Source organism: Gouania willdenowi, chromosome 9 (assembly GCF_900634775.1).
Source record: "Gouania willdenowi chromosome 9, fGouWil2.1, whole genome shotgun sequence".
NCBI classification, from domain to species: domain Eukaryota; kingdom Metazoa; phylum Chordata; class Actinopteri; order Blenniiformes; family Gobiesocidae; genus Gouania; species Gouania willdenowi.
Window position 1 is genome coordinate 11,743,142 of NC_041052.1, and position 12,827 is coordinate 11,755,968.

Here is a 12,827-nt window from a genome sequence, read left to right on the forward strand (position 1 = left end):
TTTAATACGGAGCCCCGGACATTACATGGGAAATGGGGGAAGAAAAAGATTAATTGTGGCCATGAAATGAATATTTATTGATAGCGTTATGAATCCTGGAGAGGAGAGGAGCTAAAGCTACATGATGGATAGGGAATTAAAAATGTTTTAATGACTTACAAAGACATTTTTAAAAGCCTGGCATTGCAATGAGCCATTAATATCGAAAAGTAATAGGTCATGCAAGTGGCTTTGAACAATTATAGTTAAAAAATTTATTCTTTAACTTTTATTTGAGGGTATAGTTCATAGCCATAGAATATGTCAATAGAATTGTTGTGTGTAGCATTAAAAGCAATTTATTCATCAGTTCAAACAAACAAAACATTCTTCACCCACAATATTTTAGTGGCTCCATGATAAATAAATAAAAAAAAAAAATGATATAGATGTAATAAATCCTGATTGGCACATGTTTGCCATTCCTGCCTAAGTTATCCTGTATAGGTCACCGTCTTGGACATGATGCCAGTTTATTAGACACACACGCTTTGAGCCACATGTAACAAATCAACCCAAAAACCTTTTAGTGAAAGCCGACCAGTCTGTATTAGAATGAACACAGCTGAGATGCTGCTTGTTGCTCTGGAGGTTCCGTAGCATTAGCGACGGCACCCTTGAGTCACATCACATCATAATTTATTGAAAGCTGCGTGAGGTCCATAATGCAGCTCCACTCACTCTAAAGCATAGGTGTTAGCAGCAGTTTCCTGACTTTAGGTTTTACCTGAATGAATAAATCCTGGAGTGTCCGCAGCGTCTGTGTGACAGTAAGAGTTTAAAAAGCAGCAGGTGACGTTGAAAGGAGTTTGTGGCTTTTTTAAAACTAAAATACTGGGACTACACTCATGGTTATCCATCCAACACAGAGCGTTAACCCTCAGGCGTGAGATGACTATGAGTTTAGTGTCCTGTCAGCACAGCAGTGTGAAATAAATCCATCTGCCTCTGAAACACTCCAGTCACTAATTGAATGAATAATTGATCTTCTGTGGCTTTTAGAGGCATCAGTGGGTGACCTAAGACCAAGGAGTGAAAAGCAAACAGTAACATTAGAAATTAAGTTGTTTACGTAATAACTCAACTAGTCACAATGACCCCAGGAAAAAAAAAAAAAAAAAAATTTGAAGAGAAAAATCTTCAAATAAATTAAAAAAACATTAAAGTCCCCAAAAATTAGGGAAAATATACAAAAAGGCTTAAAACACGAAACATTAAAATATACTAAAAATAAAATGCTGTACTTTTTTGGTAACACTTTATTAAGCCTTAATATGCAGTGATTAATTTCTTAATACTGACATTAATCAGGCTATATAACTGTTAACAAAAACCTTCATTTATATATTTATTATTGTTATTAAACACTGATTGAAGTAAGTTAGACTGAAATTTTTTTTTTTTACAATCTAATCTTTTTTTAGAATAATAATATCCTGATAATTTTTAGATTTTTTTTTTTTGGAAAATAGGTTAAAAACATTACAAAATGTATACATTTTTTATAAAAAAAAATACATTTTAAATTACACAAAATAGGTGTTAAAATTATATTTTCTGTGTAAAATATTTGTCTGCATTCAAATACTGTCGTTTTTTTTTTATTAAAGCAACTTTTTTTTTTTTAATTTTATTTATTAGTAGAGACAAATCTTCCTTCATGAACCTGCTGTTGAGTTTAAAAACAACAACAGTCTTCATCACCAGGAGCTGATCTTTTTACATTCACACAACCAAACCCATGACCAATCTGCTCAGAGGTTTCACTTAAATACAACATTTCTACACTTCATTAAGATTACGTCTCCAGTGTTACAACACATCTGCCTGCGATTCACTCATTTTTTAAAGAGAATCCCTCCAGAAGGCAAACAAATGCCCAGCCTTCACTTTGTCACACCCTTAAGGGACAGTCTGTCAGCACCAGTGCAATGGCCTTTTCATATCTCTGCTGCTAAAAATACTGCACCGTCTCCTTCCATCCAACATGGCAACCACCATCACACTGGAACGCTTGTGAAAGCAACAGAGCTCACTTGTTACTATTTGACACAAAGAAATGACTCATGCCTCCTGGAAAGGAAAGGAAAGGAAAGGAGGTAACTGTGAGTACGAGCTCTTCAACCAAGGCAAAGCGAGAGAGTCTGAAATGCAGTTTCTTCTTATCAAACATTGATGATGTTACACAGTTCATGAAGAAATTCCTGAAGCTCCTTCACACAGAACTCAATATACAGATAGATAGTGTCCAACCTTCAAATTTAACATGTATCCATATTTATAATCACAACCTAAGATAAGGCTATCATAGGTCCCTAAAAACTAGTGCAAATATGATGAGCACACTTAAACTGGGAATAAATTGCAGTAAGGCATGAAAATTTTGAAAAATTCAAAATTTTGGAGGTAAGGCTATAATAAGGCATAAAAATCTTAATTTTTAATTTTTTTTTTCTGAGGTAAAGCTGTCATAAGCCCCTAAAAACTAGTGCAAATATGATGAGCACACTTAAACTGGGGTTAAAACGCAGTAAGGCATGAAAAATTTGAAAAATGTAAAAAAACAAATTTCGGAGGTAAGGCATAAAAATTAAAAAAAAAAAATTCTGAGATAAGGCTGTCATAAGACACTAAAAGCTAGTGCAAATATGATGAGCACAATTACACTGGGAATAAATTGCAGTAAGCCATGAAAAACTAGAAAAATGGAAAAAAACAGAAATTTCAGAGGGAAGGCTATAGTAAGGCATAAAAATCGTATTTTTTTTTTTTTTTTTCCTGAGATAAGGCTATCATAAGACCCTAAAAACTAGTGCAAATGTGATGAGCACACTTAAACTAGGGTTAAAATGCAGAGGGAAGGCTATAGTAAGTGTCAAAGAGCAACCGAAGCAGTGGAGGCAGTCAATGAGGAAACCACGCTCCAGGTTTTGGTGCATCAGTTTATCTGTTTATTTTTAATGTACCCCACAGAGACAGTGTACTTCAATCTCCACTCAACTCTCTACTGAACAGAATGAAGGTCCTTATTTACAGGTGCACCACTAATTAGCCTGTACCAAGCATGGGGTGACATTTAATTTGCATATTAAAAGTACAACATAAATATTTACACAAACAATTCCTAACAGACATTATCACAAACAATAACCCTGTATTAATATCATTAATTTTATTTACATCCCCTAAATTATTAAACTACATATTTACATTGAGTTCCAAACATCAAGCTCCCTGTTCCTTGTCTCTGCTTGGTCTCTCCCACCTGGAACTATAAAAATGTGTCCAAAGGCCCCTGGGGAATTCTTTAACCTGAACACCACAGGAAAGAGGAAGAGAGCATGCACAGGTAAGCTTTGTTGAAGATCACATTTCAATCACATGCAAAATACCAGAACATATTTAATTGTTTTATCTGTTATGTCATTGCTGTTATTTATCAATTAAACTGAATGTATTTTCTGTGTTTATCACTAGATGAGTCCTGTGACCTGAACCATGTGCTTCACCACCTGTCTTCCTGATAACATGACAAATAAATTAATTAAACCAGTACAACAAAATGTGTTTTCTTAATTTGATTGAGCACTGCAGTTTGTCACAGTATTACAATTTACCTTTTTTTTTTAAATTACGACAGTTCATAAGTGTAACGTCACCTCGTCGTTACAGTAAGGCATACAAATTGAATTTTTTTTTTTTTTTTTTTTTTTTTATATAGATAAGGCTATCATAAGCCCCTAAAAACTAGAGCAAATATGATGAGCACACTTAAACTGGGGTTAAAATGCAGTCAGGCATGAAAAAATGTAAAAAAAAGAAATTTTGGCGGTAAGGCTATAGTAAGGCATAAAAATTTAAATTTTTTTTTTTCTGCGAAAAAGGCTATCATAAGACCTTAAAAACTAGTGCAAATATGATGAGCACTATTAAACTGGGAATAAATTGCAGTAAGGCATGAAAAATGTAAAAAAAGAGAAATTTCGGAGGTAAGGCTATAGTAAGGCATAAAAATTGACTTTTTTTTTTTTTCTTCCTGAGATAAGGCTATCATAAGACCCTAAAAACTAGTGCAAATATGATGAGCACACTTAAACTGGGGTCAAAATGCAGTAAGGCATGAAAAGTTAAAAAAAATGTAAAAAACACAAATTTTGGAGGGAAGGCTATAGTAAGGCATAAACAATGAAATTATTTTTTTTTCTGAGATCAGGTTATCATGAGCCTCTAAAAACTAGTGCAAATATGATGAGCACACTTATACTGGGAATGAATTGCAGTAAGGCAAGAAAAATTTAAAAATGTAAAAAACAGAAATTTCGGAGGTAAGGCATAAAAATTTTAAATTTTATTTTATTTTTTCTGAGATAAGGCTATCATAAGACCCTAAAAACTAGTGCAAATATGATGAGCACACTTAAACTGGGAATAAATTGCAGTAAGGCATGAAAAATTAGAAAAATGTAAAAAACAGAAATTTAGGAGGTAAGGCATTATATTTGCAGTAGTTTTTAGGGTCTAATGATGGTGCTAACTCAATTTTTTTTTTTTTTGGAAATTTTTGAAAAATATGCCTTGCTATAGCCTGACTTTTGACTTTGGGTGATTTTTGTTTTTTGTCATTTTTTGTGCCTTACTGCTTTTTTATTTTTTAGCCCTGTTTAAGTATGTGCATTATATTTGCAGTAGTTTTTAGGGTCAAATGATGGTCCTAACTCAATTTTTTTTGTGGAATTTTTTTTGAAAAAAATGCCTTGCTATAGCCTTACTTTTTATTTTGGGTGATTTTTGTTTTTTGTCATTTTTTGTGCCTTATAGCCTTTTTAGCCCAATTTAAGTATGTGCATTATATTTGCAGTAGTTTTTAGGGTCTAATGATGGTCCTAACTCAATTTTTTTTGTGGAATTTTTTTTGAAAAAAAATGCCTTGCTTTAGCCTTACTTTTTATTTTGAGTGATTTTTGTTTTTTGTCATTTTTTGTGCCTTATAGCCTTTTTAGCCCAGTTTAAGTATGTGCATTATATTTGCAGTAGTTTTTAGGGTCTAATGATGGTCCTAACTCAATTTTTTTTTTGGAAAATTTTTTGAAAAAAAATGCCTTGCTATAGCCTTACTTTTTATTTTGAGTGATTTTTGTTTTTTGTCATTTTTTGTGCCTTATAGCCTTTTTAGCCCAATTTAAGTATGTGCATTATATTTGCAGTAGTTTTTAGGGTCTAATGATGGTCCTAACTCAATTTTTTTTTTGGAAAATTTTTTGAAAAAAAATGCCTTGCTATAGTCTTACTTTTTATTTTGAGTGATTTTTGTTTTTTGTCATTTTTTGTGCCTTATAGCCTTTTTAGCCCAATTTAAGTATGTGCATTATATTTGCAGTAGTTTTTAGGGTCTAATGATGGTCCTAACTCAATTTTTTTTTTGGGAATTTTTTTGAAAAAAAATGCCTTGCTATATCCTTACTTTATATTTTGAGTGATTTTTGGTTTTTGTCATTTTTTGTGCCTTATAGCCTTTTTAGCCCAGTTTAAGTATGTGCATTATATTTGCAGTAGTTTTTAGGGTCAAATGATGGTCCTAACTCAATTTTTTTTGTGGAATTTTTTTTGAAAAAAATGCCTTGCTATAGCCTTACTTTTTATTTTGGGTGATTTTTGTTTTTTTGTCATTTTTTTGTGCCTTATAGCCTTTTTAGCCCAATTTAAGTATGTGCATTATATTTGCAGTAGTTTTTAGGGTCTAATGATGGTCCTAACTCAATTTTTTTTTTGGAAAATTTTTTGAAAAAAAATGCCTTGCTTTAGCCTTACTTTTTATTTTGAGTGATTTTTGTTTTTTGTCATTTTGTGTGCCTTGTAGCCTTTTTAGCCCAGTTTAAGTATGTGCATTATATTTGCAGTAGTTTTTAGGGTCTAATGATGGTCCTAACTCAATTTTTTTTGTGGAATTTTTTTTGAAAAAAATGCCTTGCTATAGCCTTACTTTTTATTTTGGGTGATTTTTGTTTTTTGTCATTTTTTGTGCCTTATAGCCTTTTTAACCCAATTTAAGTATGTGCATTATATTTGCAGTAGTTTTTAGGGTCTAATGATGGTCCTAACTCAATTTTTTTTTGGAAAATTTTTTGAAAAAAAATGCCTTGCTATAGCCTTACTTTTTATTTTGAGTGATTTTTGTTTTTTGTCATTTTTTGTGCCTTATAGCCTTTTTAGCCCAATTTAAGTATGTGCATTATATTTGCAGTAGTTTTTAGGGTCTAATGATGGTCCTAACTCAATTTTTTTTTTTGGAAAATTTTTTGAAAAAAAAATTTTTGAGTGATTTTTGTTTTTTGTCATTTTTTGTGCCTTATAGCCTTTTTAGCCCAGTTTAAGTATGTGCATTATATTTGCAGTAGTTTTTAGGGTCTAATGATGGTCCTAACTCAATTTTTTTTTTTGGAATTTTTTTGAAAAAAATGCCTTGCTATAGCCTTACTTTTTATTTTGAGTGATTTTTGTTTTTTGTCATTTTTTGTGCATTATAGCCTTTTTAGCCCAATTTAAGTATGTGCATTATATTTGCAGTAGTTTTTAGGGTCTAATGATGGTCCTAACTCAATTTTTTTTTTGGAAAATTTTTTGAAAAAAAATGCCTTGCTATAGCCTTACTTTTTATTTTGAGTGATTTTTGTTTTTTGTCATTTTTTGTGCCTTATAGCCTTTTTAGCCCAATTTAAGTATGTGCATTATATTTGCAGTAGTTTTTAGGGTCTAATGATGGTCCTAACTCAATTTTTTTTTGGGAATTTTTTTGAAAAAAATGCCTTGCTATAGCCTTACTTTTTATTTTGAGTGATTTTTGTTTTTTGTCATTTTTTGTGCCTTATAGCCTTTTTAGCCCAGTTTAAGTATGTGCATTATATTTGCAGTAGTTTTTAGGGTCTAATGATGGTCCTAACTCAATTTTTTTTTTGGAATTTTTTTGAAAAAAATGCCTTGCTATAGCCTTACTTTTTATTTTGGGTGATTTTTGTTTTTTGTCATTTTTTGTGCCTTATAGCCTTTTTAGCCCAATTTAAGTATGTGCATTATATTTGCAGTAGTTTTTAGGGTCTAATGATGGTCCTAACTCAATTTTTTTTTTGGAAAATTTTTTGAAAAAAAATGCCTTGCTATAGCCTTACTTTTTATTTTGAGTGATTTTTGTTTTTTGTCATTTTTTGTGCCTTATAGCCTTTTTAGCCCAATTTAAGTATGTGCATTATATTTGCAGTAGTTTTTAGGGTCTAATGATGGTCCTAACTCAATTTTTTTTTTGGAAAATTTTTTGAAAAAAAAATTTTTGAGTGATTTTTGTTTTTTGTCATTTTTTGTGCCTTATAGCCTTTTTAGCCCAATTTAAGTATGTGCATTATATTTGCAGTAGTTTTTTAGGGTCTAATGATGGTCCTAACTCAATTTTTTTTTTGGGAATTTTTTTGAAAAAAATGCCTTGCTATAGCCTTACTTTTTATTTTGAGTGATTTTTGTTTTTGTCATTTTTTGTGCCTTATAGCCTTTTTAGCCCAGTTTAAGTATGTGCATTATATTTGCAGTAGTTTTTAGGGTCTAATGATGGTCCTAACTCAATTTTTTTTTTGGTATTTTTTTGAAAAAAATGCCTTGCTATAGCCTTACTTTTTATTTTGGGTGATTTTTGTTTTTTGTCATTTTTTGTGCCTTATAGCCTTTTTAGCCCAATTTAAGTATGTGCATTATATTTGCAGTAGTTTTTAGGGTCTAATGATGGTCCTAACTCAATTTTTTTTTTGGAATTTTTTTGAAAAAAATGCCTTGCTATAGCCTTACTTTTTATTTTGGGTGATTTTTGTTTTTTGTCATTTTTTGTGCCTTATAGCCTTTTTAGCCCAATTTAAGTATGTGCATTATATTTGCAGTAGTTTTTAGGGTCTAATGATGGTCCTAACTCAATTTTTTTTTTGGAAATTTTTTTGAAAAAAAATGCCTTGCTATAGCCTTACTTTTTATTTTGAGTGATTTTTGTTTTTTGTCATTTTTTGTGCCTTATAGCCTTTTTAGCCCAATTTAAGTATGTGCATTATATTTGCAGTAGTTTTTAGGGTCTAATGATGGTCCTAACTCAATTTTTTTTTTGGAAATTTTTTGAAAAAAAATGCCTTGCTATAGCCTTACTTTTTATTTTGAGTGATTTTTGTTTTTTGTCATTTTTTGTGCCTTATAGCCTTTTTAGCCCAGTTTAAGTATGTGCATTATATTTGCAGTAGTTTTTAGGGTCTAATGATGGTCCTAACTCAATTTTTTTTTTTGGAATTTTTTTGAAAAAAATGCCTTGCTATAGCCTTACTTTTTATTTTGGGTGATTTTGTTTTTTGTCATTTTTTGTGCCTTATAGCCTTTTTAGCCCAATTTAAGTATGTGCATTATATTTGCAGTAGTTTTTAGGGTCTAATGATGGTCCTAACTCAATTTTTTTTTTGGAAATTTTTTTGAAAAAAATGCCTTGCTATAGCCTTACTTTTTATTTTGGGTGATTTTTGTTTTTTGTCATTTTTTGTGCCTTATAGCCTTTTTAGCCCAATTTAAGTATGTGCATTATATTTGCAGTAGTTTTTAGGGTCTAATGATGGTCCTAACTCAATTTTTTTTTTGGAAATTTTTTTGAAAAAAAAATGCCTTGCTATAGCCTTACTTTTTATTTTGGGTGATTTTTGTTTTTTGTCATTTTTTGTGCCTTATAGCCTTTTTAGCCCAATTTAAGTATGTGCATTATATTTGCAGTAGTTTTTAGGGTCTAATGATGGTCCTAACTCAATTTTTTTTTTTTGAATTTTTTTGAAAAAAATGCCTTGCTATAGCCTTACTTTTTATTTTGGGTGATTTTTGTTTTTTGTAATTTTTTGTGCATTATAGCCTTTTTAGCCCAATTTAAGTATGTGCATTATATTTGCAGTAGTTTTTAGGGTCTAATGATGGTCCTAACTCAACTTTTTTTTTGGAAAATTTTTGAAAAAAAATGCCTTGCTATAGCCTTACTTTTTATTTTGAGTGATTTTTGTTTTTTGTCATTTTTTGTGCCTTATAGCCTTTTTAGCCCAGTTTAAGTATGTGCATTATATTTGCAGTAGTTTTTAGGGTCTAATGATGGTCCTAACTCAATTTTTTTTTTGGGAATTTTTTTGAAAAAAATGCCTTCCTATAGCCTTACTTTTTATTTTGAGTGATTTTTGTTTTTTGTCATTTTTTGTGCATTATAGCCTTTTTAGCCCAATTTAAGTATGTGCATTATATTTGCAGTAGTTTTTAGGGTCTAATGATGGTCCTAACTCATTTTTTTTTGTGGAATTTTTTTGAAAAAAATGCCTTGCTATAGCCTTACTTTTTATTTTGGGTGATTTTTGTTTTTTGTCATTTTTTGTGCCTTATAGCCTTTTTAGCCCAATTTAAGTATGTGCATTATATTTGCAGTAGTTTTTAGGGTCTAATGATGGTCCTAACTCAATTTTTTTTTTGGAAATTTTTTTGAAAAAAATGCCTTGCTATAGCCTTACTTATTATTTTGAGTGATTTTTGTTTTTTGTCATTTTTTGTGCATTATAGCCTTTTTAGCCCAGTTTAAGTATGTGCATTATATTTGCAGTAGTTTTTAGGGTCTAATGATGGTCCTAACTCAATTTTTTTTTTGGAAATTTTTTTGAAAAAAAATGCCTTGCGATAGCCTTACTTATTATTTTGAGTGATTTTTGTTTTTTGTCATTTTTTTGTGCATTATAGCCTTTTTAGCCCAATTTAAGTATGTGCATTATATTTGCAGTAGTTTTTAGGGTCTAATGATGGTCCTAACTCAATTTTTTTTTTTTGAATTTTTTTGAAAAAAATGCCTTGCTATAGCCTTACTTTTTATTTTGAGTGATTTTTGTTTTTTGTCATTTTTTGTGCCTTATAGCCTTTTTAGCCCAGTTTAAGTATGTGCATTATATTTGCAGTAGTTTTTAGGGTCTAATGATGGTCCTAACTCAATTTTTTTTTTGGGAATTTTTTTGAAAAAAATGCCTTGCTATAGCCTTACTTTTTATTTTGAGTGATTTTTGTTTTTTGTCATTTTTTGTGCCTTATAGCCTTTTTAGCCCAGTTTAAGTATGTGCATTATATTTGCAGTAGTTTTTAGGGTCTAATGATGGTCCTAACTCAATTTTTTTTTTGGAATTTTTTTGAAAAAAATGCCTTGCTATAGCCTTACTTTTTATTTTGGGTGATTTTTGTTTTTTGTCATTTTTTGTGCCTTATAGCCTTTTTAGCCCAATTTAAGTATGTGCATTATATTTGCAGTAGTTTTTAGGGTCTAATGATGGTCCTAACTCATTTTTTTTTTGGAAAATTTTTTGAAAAAAAAATGCCTTGCTTTAGCCTTACTTTTTATTTTGGGTGATTTTTGTTTTTTGTCATTTTTTGTGCCTTATAGCCTTTTTAGCCCAATTTAAGTATGTGCATTATATTTGCAGTAGTTTTAGGGTCTAATGATGGTCCTAACTCAATTTTTTTTTTTGAATTTTTTTTGAAAAAAATGCCTTGCTATAGCCTTACTTTTTATTTTGGGTGATTTTTGTTTTTTGTAATTTTTTGTGCATTATAGCCTTTTTAGCCCAATTTAAGTATGTGCATTATATTTGCAGTAGTTTTTAGGGTCTAATGATGGTCCTAACTCAATTTTTTTTTTGGAAAATTTTTTGAAAAAAAATGCCTTGCTATAGCCTTACTTTTTATTTTGAGTGATTTTTGTTTTTTGTCATTTTTTGTGCCTTATAGCCTTTTTAGCCCAGTTTAAGTATGTGCATTATATTTGCAGTAGTTTTTAGGGTCTAATGATGGTCCTAACTCAATTTTTTTTTTGGAATTTTTTGAAAAAAATGCCTTCCTATAGCCTTACTTTTTATTTTGAGTGATTTTTGTTTTTTGTCATTTTTTGTGCCTTATAGCCGTTTTACCCCAATTTAAGTATGTGCATTATATTTGCAGTAGTTTTTAGGGTCTAATGATGGTCCTAACTCAATTTTTTTTTTTTGAATTTTTTGAAAAAAATGCCTTGCTATAGCCTTACTTTTTATTTTGGGTGATTTTTGTTTTTTGTCATTTTTTGTGCATTATAGCCTTTTTTAGCCCAATTTAAGTATGTGCATTATATTTGCAGTAGTTTTTAGGGTCTAATGATGGTCCTAACTCAATTTTTTTTTTGGAAAATTTTTTGAAAAAATGCCTTGCTATAGCCTTACTTTTTATTTTGATGTGATTTTGTTTTTTGTCATTTTTGTGCCTTATAGCCGTTTTAGCCCAATTTAAGTATGTGCATTATATTTGCAGTAGTTTTTAGGGTCTAATGATGGTCCTAACTCAATTTTTTTTTTTGAATTTTTTTAAAAAAATGCCTTGCTATAGCCTTACTTTTTATTTTGGGTGATTTTTGTTTTTTGTAATTTTTTGTGCATTATAGCCTTTTTAGCCCAATTTAAGTATGTGCATTATATTTGCAGTAGTTTTTAGGGTCTAATGATGGTCCTAACTCAACTTTTTTTTTGGAAAATTTTTTGAAAAAAAATGCCTTGCTATAGCCTTACTTTTTATTTTGAGTGATTTTTGTTTTTTGTCATTTTTTGTGCCTTATAGCTGTTTTAGCCCAATTTAAGTATGTGCATTATATTTGCAGTAGTTTTTAGGGTCTAATGATGGTCCTAACTCAATTTTTTTTTGGGAATTTTTTTGAAAAAAAATGCCTTGCTATAGCCTTACTTTTATTTTGAGTGATTTTGTTTTTTTTGTCATTTTTGTGGCCTTATAGCCTTTTTAGCCCCATTTAAGTATGTGGCATTATATTGCAGTAGTTTTTAGGGTCTAATGATGGTCCTACTCAATTTGTTTTTTTGGAATTTTTTGAAAAAAATGCCTTGCTATAGCCTTACTTTTTATTTTGAGTGATTTTTGTTTTTTGTCATTTTTGTGCCTATAGCCTTTTTAGCCCAAGTTTAAGTATGTGCATTATATTGGCAGTAGTTTTTAGGGTCTAATGATGGTCCTAACTCAATTTTTTTTTTGGAAAATTTTTTTGAAAAAAAATTGCCTTGCTATATGCATTACTTTTATTTTGAGTGTCCGTGATTTTTGTTTTTTGTCATTTTTTGTGCGTTATAGCCTTTTCAGCCCAGTTTAAGTATGTGCATTATATTTGCAGTAGTTTTTAGGGTCTAATGATGGTCCTAACTCAATTTTTTTTTTGGGAATTTTTTTGAAAAAAATGCCTTGCTTAAGCCTTACTTTTTATTTTGAGTGATTTTTGTTTTTTTGTCATTTTTTGTGCATTATAGCCTTTTTAGCCCAATTTAAGTATGTGCATTATATTTGCAGTAGTTTTTAGGGTCTAATGATGGTCCTAACTCAATTTTTTTTTTGAAAATTTTTTGAAAAAAAATGCCTTGCTATAGCCTTACTTTTTATTTTGAGTGATTTTTGTTTTTTGTCATTTTTGTGCCTTATAGCCTTTTTAGCCCAGTTAAGTAGGTGCATTATATTTGCAGTAGTTTTTAGGTCTAATGATGGTCCTAACTCAATTTTTTTTGTGGATTTTTTTTGAAAAAAATGCCTTGCTATAGCCTTACTTTTTATTTTGGGTGATTTTTGTTTTTTGTCATTTTTTGTGCCTTATAGCCTTTTTAGCCCAATTAAGATATGTGCATTATATTGCAAGTAGTTTTTAGGGTCTAATGATGGTCCTAACTCAATTTTTTTTTTGGGAAAATTTT